This window comes from Lynx rufus, unplaced genomic scaffold (genome assembly GCF_022079265.1).
Source record: "Lynx rufus isolate CCGP_SWC_20201006 ecotype Redwood Valley unplaced genomic scaffold, mLynRuf1.p SCAF_3, whole genome shotgun sequence".
Lineage (NCBI taxonomy): Eukaryota > Metazoa > Chordata > Mammalia > Carnivora > Felidae > Lynx > Lynx rufus.
The window spans coordinates 83,067,608-83,076,687 of NW_025814845.1; positions in this window are offsets into that span (position 1 = coordinate 83,067,608).

The window sequence follows — 9,080 nt, forward strand, 5'->3', positions numbered from 1 at the left end:
CTCCTGCCTCTTCACCGCGTATCAGTCCGCCAACGCCGCCGTCGCGAGCACAGGACGAATCTAAGGCTGAAGGGGGACGGTTTACTTCCTATGTCCAGGGTTGAGTTTATCTATGCTACCCCCTTTTCCTTTTCGGAACAGCACCTTCTTACTAAACAGATCGGAGGTTGGACTGGGAGGGCGGGGGCCGGAGGCGGGTCATGGGCTGGGGGGAAGGGTGGACGAACGGCGGAAACCCTCAGACTCAGAGAAGCATCGAGAACCGGAAGGAGACCATGGGAGGAAGGTAATGGAAGCGGCAGCTGCGCGATTGAGCCCCACGCCCCTCCCAGCAGCATCCCCCAATTTCCTCACTTGGTATTGAGGCGGCGGATCTCGCGAGAACCTCGTGGCTGGCTAACAGGAGCTATACCTCTGCAATGACTTAAGGGCAGTTTTGTGCGCGCTTCCTGCTGAGGGCCCGCCCCCAAATCCACAAATTCTCGCGAGAAGCAATAAGCACCGGCTCGGGTTGGGGCGGGCCGTCGCCGGGAAGCACCGCCCCTGAGTGCTTATGCTGGTGGGAGGGAGAGGAAATGGAATTCCCCGGACTGGTTAGAGCGCGCGCCGACACATCCGTCTCTCACGCGCCCAATCAGGAATGTGCTGTGGGAGGTACCACGAACTAATTACTAGATAACTTTAGCCCAGGTTGACCCGTGCTTTTGAAGTTTTCGGGGAAGCAGGTGAGCAATATTTTACTCGCCTGCCCATCCGGGCCGGTTAACCAATGGGAGGAGGCACCTCTCAAAATGAAACAGTCATTTTAAATAGAACCAGGCGAACCGCTGATCAGCGCTCTCACGTGCCAAAATATAGCGCATTTCTGGCCTAGAGGATCAGTACCGAGAAGAGTGGACCCATACACTCGTTCCCAGAATGACAGCGGCCTAGAAATCAAACTCAACAGTGAATTGATTAACTTGGGGGATAGGGGCGGACTAGTTATTTGCCTTTCACCATCCGCCAAGGTTGAGGTAGGAAAATAGGCTTAATACCTTTTTCTTCTTCTTGCTGTGTTTCAATTTCTAGAGCCACAGAGTTGCAAAACTCAAGAAATCAGTTTTGAGTCATAAAAAGTCATTACTTAACTGAAATATCTGGTGGGGGAGGAGGCACCTATAAGGGTAGGATCGGCCTGTTTTAATTTAGGTGTTGTAAAACACAGAGAGGGTGGTTTTACTGTCCAGTGCATCCTTCAGGTGAAGGGTAGTACATTAATTTTTAAAAGGAGTAAAGGTAAGAGCTGACGTGTTTTAAAGTTTTCCAGCATTCCTAAGTGAAGTGGATATTTAAAAAAATTTTTTTAACGTTCATTCATTTTTGAGAGAGAGCATGAGGGGGGAAGGGGAGAGAGGAGGACAGAGGGGGAGAGAGAACTGGAAGCAGGCTCCAGGCTCTGAGCTGTCGGTACAGAGCTGGAGGCGGGGCTGGAACTCACCAACCATGAGATCATGACCTGACCTGAAGTCCCACGTTTAACTGACTCAGCCACCCTGGGCGCCCCATGAAATGGATATTTTAAAGAATTAATATAAATATAAACTTGGGGCGCTTGGGTGGCGCAGTCTCTTGATTTCCATTTGGGTCTTGATCCCAGAGTCGTGGGATCGCGCCTATAAAGAGCATGGTGCTTGCGTGGGACTCTCTCTTCTCTCTCCCTCTGCCCTTATCCCCTGCTCGTGCACGCATGCACTCTCTCTTCGAAAGAAGAATCCAAAATGCTGTAAAAAATATGTGTATGTAGGGGCGCCTGGGTGGCTCAGTCGGTTAAGCGGCCGACTTCGGCTCAGGTCACGATCTCGCGGTCTGTGAGTTCGAGCCCCGCGTCGGGCTCTGTGCTGACGGCTCGGAGCCTGGAGCCTGTTTCGGATTCTGTGTCTCCCTCTCTCTGCCCCTCCCCCGTTCATGCTCTGTCTCTCTCTGTCTCAAAAATAAATAAACGTTGAAAAAAAAAATTAAAAAAAAAATATGTGTATGTATATAAACTCATTTTTAGAATATACTCAAGAAAAAAATCAAGTTCTTTCTTGTTACAATAAAGTATTACCTAATAAAAACAAAAGTAGGTCTGTGATGAATGAGCTAGCTTATACTGTTTAAGTGACCAGAATGAGTGTCACTAGAGCAACTAGTGAAACAGTGCTTTTCAGACTAGTGTCTGTGCGAATCACCTAAGGATTTTGTTCAGAATGCAGGTTTTGATTTAGTAGGCCCTGGTGGGGCATGAGATTCTACAGTTTTAACAAGCTCCCAGGTGATATAGATTATTCTGGGTAGAGGACATGAGTAGCAGAGTACTAAAGTGCTCATCATGTGGCTTATTTCCCTTCTCCCAGAATAATCTCCGTTCTCTGTTTTAACCAGTCTGATATGGTAGAAACACAGAATTAGGCAGTTGGGGTGGAGGGAGAAATCCAGGTTTGCATTCTTGCTCTATTCTGATGTGTGTGATACTGTGTGGCTACTTACCATCTTAGTTTCTTCAACACTGAACTATACATAATAATAGCTGTCCTTTTTCACAGGTTTATTGTGTGGTTCATATGTCATAATGTATGTGAAAGGGTACTGTAGACTACAATACTGTGTAAATAGAAGTTATTAATGTAACCAGCCAGACATTAACTGGCTGTAATATGAAACAAATGTACAAGAATAATCATAAATATAGGTAATGTTTATGCAACATTTGTCTTGTGTCAGGGACTGTGCTTATTAACCTACTTTTACAAATAAACTGATGCACAGGGAGATTTACTATCCCAAGGTCACACAGCTAATAAATGGCAGAAGTAGAATTTGAACCCATGCAGTTAACTTCAGTGCGTTCATTAGGTGGAGTTTCATATTGTCTCTTATTTTAGAAAGTAGGAGAGTAGGATGTTGTATATTTCTACTCTCAGTGTCCTCTGAGTCTAGTTTTATTTGACTTATTTCTCCCTCTGTTTTGTTCTTTCAGAAGCCAGTATACCAGAGTGGGAGGAAACATTCCTATTGACCCAAAGGGAACTCACAGTATCCAGGAGGTCCCTTAAGAAAAGTCCCAGATAAGCCAATTTGTATTACCCTGATCTAAACAAGCTTCAGTATGAAAGTATAAAGGAACATGTTAATGCTCTGAATTAACAAAGCACAGCGGAGTGGGACAAATTTGAGGTCAGAGTTCTTTACTTTTTTTGTGCCACAGACCATTTTGGCAGTCTGGCAAAGCCGTTGACTCTTCTCAAAATAATGTTTTTAAATGTATAAAGTAAAATTCATAGCAATAGTTGTAATGTGATATAAAGTATCTCATTCCTATTGGTGATACAGACATATGTATAGCTATTTGCTGCTTACATTCAAAATTGAAGGAAATACTACATTTCAGTTCGAGATTAGTAAAAATAAAGCAGTAATTTTTTTTCCCCAACTGAATTCACATACTTCCTATATTCTATCCATGAACTTCATGATAAAAAATTTTAGGTAAAGTCAAGTGGGCTTATTCCTGTTGGTAAGCCTTGAAAGGATTGTGAAATGTTATCATTCAATTATAACTTATATTCATAACAGTAGTGATTCATTAATCACTAAAATTCATTTAAAAAAGCTTAATTACTACCAGTACATTCTTATTAAGAATGCATGGAAGTACATAATAGGTTTAGGAAATAGTTTTATCCTATTCGTTGATTTTTTTTTTCTATGCGTATAAACGTACCTTATGGAAAACTTACCTATCCAGATGACTCATTTCCCAAGCATTCTGGTAACTTAGGTTTTACTGTATCACTTTTATTTATTACACGCCTTTGCAAATAAGATGTGGTGGAAGAACTGCAAAATTAAAATAATAACCTACAATGAAATTAAAATACTGTGTAAATTTCTTAAAAATAAGTGTTAATAATTGTTACTTGAAGCACTATGTATGGGGTCTCTTAATTCATTATCTCATCAAATACCCATTATATAGATGAAACACTCAAGCTCATAAAATTATTAAGTAGTAGAGTCAGGATTTAATACTTGTGTACTTCTGTACCCCCACCCCCACCCCCACCCCCGCCACAGGATTCCTGTGTGTCTCTTTAAACACATAAAAATTCCTTTGCAAACCTCCTTTATACTTAACCCCCAGTATATGTTGGCAGTTATACTCCAAGCATATGGCCCCTGATGTACATCTGAAGGGTCTCATGACTGAGGTTTTTACTAAATAGTAATACATGATGTTTTCCTAACAACAACTAGCCCCTCAAGGTCCTGGAAACCTTGCTTCCAAAATTCCTTAGAGCCTTATGCTGTCCCTAACCCACGCCCCATCTGAAGGTATATAACCAGTCACTCTTCACAGTCCCAGTGCAGCTCTTTCTGCCCTGTCCTTGTGCCTTAATAAAATCACCTTTTTGCACTAAAGACATCTTCAAGAATTCTTTCTTGGTTGTCAGCTCTGAACCTCACCATCACCCCAAAACCCCAAAACTAATATGTGAATGTATCATTGAAGCCACATAATTATAAAAACCTCAGTACCAGGGTTAATTAAAATTTATGTGTGAATAAATATATTTAATATAGATTGGTACATATGTTTATTAATGTTGAGTCTGTTTTCAGATTTTTGTAACTTTATCATGGAATTTTATAACGTGTTAGGGATACTGGCTCTAACACAGTGTATGCCATTTTATTAGCTTAATTAAATTATAAATGTTGTAGTCCAGATTTTATATTCAGAATGTATGTTTACATATTCTGCTTGTAATAGGTGATTTGGAAACCAAGTCAACCAAATGTTACTTCATATTGTTCGCATAAAAATTAAATTACTCCTGTCTATGCTTTGTTCAAAATCTCATTTTATGATCAAGACAAGTTGATGTGGTTTAGGGAACTGTTTTATGCTAAGAACATCATTTCGACCTTAAATTAAGATGGTGTTTGGAGTGCCTGAGTCGGTTAATGGCTCAAGTCATGATCTCGCTGTTCATGAGTTTGAGCCCCACATCAGGCTCTGTGCAGAGCCAGGAGCCTGCTTCAGATTCTGTCTCCATGTCTTTCTGTCCCTCCCCCACTTGTGCACACTCTCTGTCTCTCTCTCTCAAATATAAGTAAATGTTAAATTTTTTTTTTTAAGCTGGTGTTTGGTACATAGTAAACCATGCACAAATGTTTGAGCTGAAAATACATTTGAGCATTTTCACATAAAAACTTGTATACGTGAATCTTCAGAGTAACATTATAATAGCTAAAAAGTGGATACGACCAAAAGTCCCACCAGCTGATAAATGGATAAATAAAATGTGGTATATCCTTATTATGGAATAGTATTAATAAGAAAGAACAGGGGCGCTTTGGTGGCTCAGTTGGTTAAGCGTCCAACTTCTCAGGTCATGATCTCACGGTTTGTGGGTTTAAGTCCCCCCCACCCCCCACCATTGGGCTCTGTGCTGACAGCTTAGAGCCTAGAGCCTGCTTCAGATTCTGTCTCTCTCTCTCTACCCCTCCCTACTTGCTTTCACTGTCTCTCTCTCTCTCTCTCTCTCTCTCTCAAATAAGTAGAAACATTAAAAAAAAGAACAAAATACCGATACATATTTCAACATGTGTCTTGAGGCTTGAAAATGTGAAAAAACCCAGAAACAAAGGCAACATATTTTATCATTTATAGGAAATTGCTAGAAAAGGCAAATAGAGACAAAGTAGATTACTGGCTGCAAGGGGCTAGGGGCAGGGGGAATGGGGAGTGACTGCTAAATGAGTATAGGGTCTTGGGGGGAGGTGATGAAATATGTTGAAATTGGATAATGATGACGGTTATGCAACTCTATAGATATGCTGCAACTCACGGAATTGTAGACTTCAAAAGAATTTTATGGTATGTGAATTATTTCAACGTAGATTTTTAAAAAGAAATTAGACGGGCGTCTGGGTGGCTCAGTCGGTTAAATGTCTGTCCAACTCTTGATTTCAGCTCAGGTCATGATCTCAAGGTTTGTGAGTTCAAGCCTCACACTCTCAGTGTGGAGACTGCGTGGGATTCTTTCTCTCTTCTCTCTCTACCCCTCCCCTGCTTGTGCACATGCTCTCTCTCTCAAAATAAATAACGTTTTAAAAAATAATAAAAATATTAATTAGAACCAAATGTGAAATCACTCTGAAAGCTTATTACTAAATATTTTTCAATATCTCAACGCCTCTCAAATTACTGATGATAAATGAGATACAGCAGCCTTGTATAAGGTGAAAAAGTCAACAAGCGGTTTTTCCTTCAATACAGTGTAATTTAGATTAGATTTTAATATAATAATAAGCCTTTGCTGTTAATTAGTTTTTAATTTGGTGGTATTTTCATCAATCTTATTTAATAAAACAGTGATTAAAAATTAATTTATAATTAATTTTGTATTTCCTTGAAATACATTGTATTTCCTTGAAAATAAAACTTCATAATTATGGCCAGAAATAACAAATAGTCTAAATAGGTAAAAATTTTTCTTTAAAATTTCAAATGAAATCAAGTTAGGTTGAAAATTGGGTAAATCGTCTAGATAAGGATTTTGAGGATTAGGTAGTATCAAATGAGAACACTAAAACAGTTTAGTAACAAGTTTGATGTCCTTATTGAAAGGAAACAATCCATGGATTGGGGAACATACTACCTCCACTTCTGAGAGGATTTTGGGCAGGAGCCAGTTTTACAAAGTATTAGAGCAGCAAGATGAAAATGGCATGATTGGCTAGGCAGTTGGGGATTTCCTTGTAAGGCTAACAGGTCCTGTGTTCTAGGGTAAGGTAAGCTAGAGCTAAAGCTGACTTGAAGGATTGTGATTGGCGTATGCTAGGTTTCCCTGACAGGTGTTTTTCGTAAATGCAGACTGGTTTAGGTTTACATTTGTGATGTGGGCTGGGCCACTGAGGTGGCCTCCATTTTGTGGATCCCAGTACACAAATTAACTTTATTAGTAGTTAAACTATGTAATTTGAATTAATATTAACTTCCCAACAATAACTATAATCTTTGTTCCTTCAATAACAATGTAAAAAATCTAAAGGCAACAGGTGTTTTTGTAAATGCAGACTGGCTTAGGTTTACATTTGTGACGTGGGCCAGGCCACTTAGGTAGCCTCCATTTTGTGGATCCCAGTATACAAATTACAAATTAACTTTATCAGTACTTAAAATATGTAATTTGAATTAATATTACTTCCCAACAATAACTATAATCTTTGTTGCTTCAATAACAATGTAAAAAATGCAAAGGAAACAGAGATAGAGTGTGATTTAGACCAGAAATGATCAGTGTTTACAGTATTGGATTTGATTATTTAAATAAATCTATGTGAGAATTCTTTAAGAAGTTAATACACTCTTATTAAAGAATTATGCTGTGCATAGTGGTTCTGATGGATCTGATCTATATCATATCTAAGTGACTTAATGGAGCCACTTATGTGAGACTTTTAGGTTTTAATACACATTATCTAGTACCTGTTGATTTTTCATTGCACAGAAACAGTGACTTAACATGGCACTAAAAGAATGAAACTTATTAAGAAACATTTCACTACATCTAAAAAAAAACCTTAAAGAATTTGGTTTATTTGGTGTTGAAGAAATGTGACAGTTTCAGAGATATCCCATCGTCAAAGCATATTTAATCTCAAAAGTTAACAATAATGAGATTGGGCTTTACCATATACATACTTTGTAAGAGAACAGTATGAGACAGGTTTTCCATAGAAAAGTGGGAAGAAAAATGTCAAAGGCAAATTAAAACTATTCTTAAGGAAACAAGAAATAAGGATATATTTTTTTTCTTTCTCCTCTTTGTTCAAGCACTGTAAGATCTCCTGCCCTAGAGCACAGAATTCCAGCTACTACCATGGTGGTTCAGTTTTATACAACTTCATTGCCATTTCTGTACTTGCTAGCTTGAAATTTAGTCACTGTAACATTGTTCACATGATAGTACATTCTGCCTTCCAAAAGCCTTCTTATTTATAGCTTTAAAAAAACATCCATTTATAATATGGGACTGCTTTTGATGTAGGTTGAGGCAAGACTGAGACTCCTACAGTTTGTCAGTCAGTGATATTTGGATTTGACTGGGCCAAGTGGGGAGGTTTCTCCCTAAGTGAAGGTTTAGGCTGAAGAATGTTAATGCAATAGAGATCTATTGATAAATTACTCCCATATTCCTGTTAACTTTTAAAAATATATTGAATGCCTATTATATGCAAGGCACTGAGCTAGATGTTGAAGATACATAGATGAAAGATCCAGATATCACCTTTAAGAAAGTCTTTTAATTGGGGAGACCATTAAAGGATCAGATAGTCACCATAATGTGATGACATAAATGCATGCATAGAGTAATTTTAATGTATCTAATTTAACTGGGGGTGCTCAGGGAAAATGTCTATATGTAAGAGAATTGTTTTTAAACAAAATCATAGCTGGGGGGGGGAACAGAGTAAGTCACCTACACAGAGGGAACAATGCAAAGTCTCAGAGAACTTGACCTGGTAAGTTTTGGAAACTACAAGTTTGGCAAGTACTCTAAGGGGTTTGGGGAGGGCAGAGGAAAGAATGAATGAGAAGGGGGGGCGCCTGGGTGGCTCAGTCGGTTAAGCGTCCGACTTCGGCTCAGGTCATGATCTCGCGGTTTGTGAGTTTGAGCCCTGCGTCGGGCTGTGTGCTGACAGCTCAGAGCCTGAAGGCTGCTTTGGATTCTGTGTCTCGCTCTCTCTCTGCGCCTCCCCTGCTCACACTCTGTCTCTCTCTGTCTCAAAAATAAATAAAACATTAAAAAAAAAAACCTTAAAAAGAATGAATGAGGAGACAAAACAGTTGAAAGATAAGGCTGGATATATTGAGTGCCTTAACATATCATGGTAATGAATTCAGATTCTATTCTGAAGGGTAAGGGATGGGAGAATTGAATTTTAACATAAAAAAGTCTTGGTCTTTTAATCACAAAAAGATAACTATGAGAGCAATGTGAAATATGTAACTGAAGTTACATATTTGCTGCAATGGGGTGGAGAAC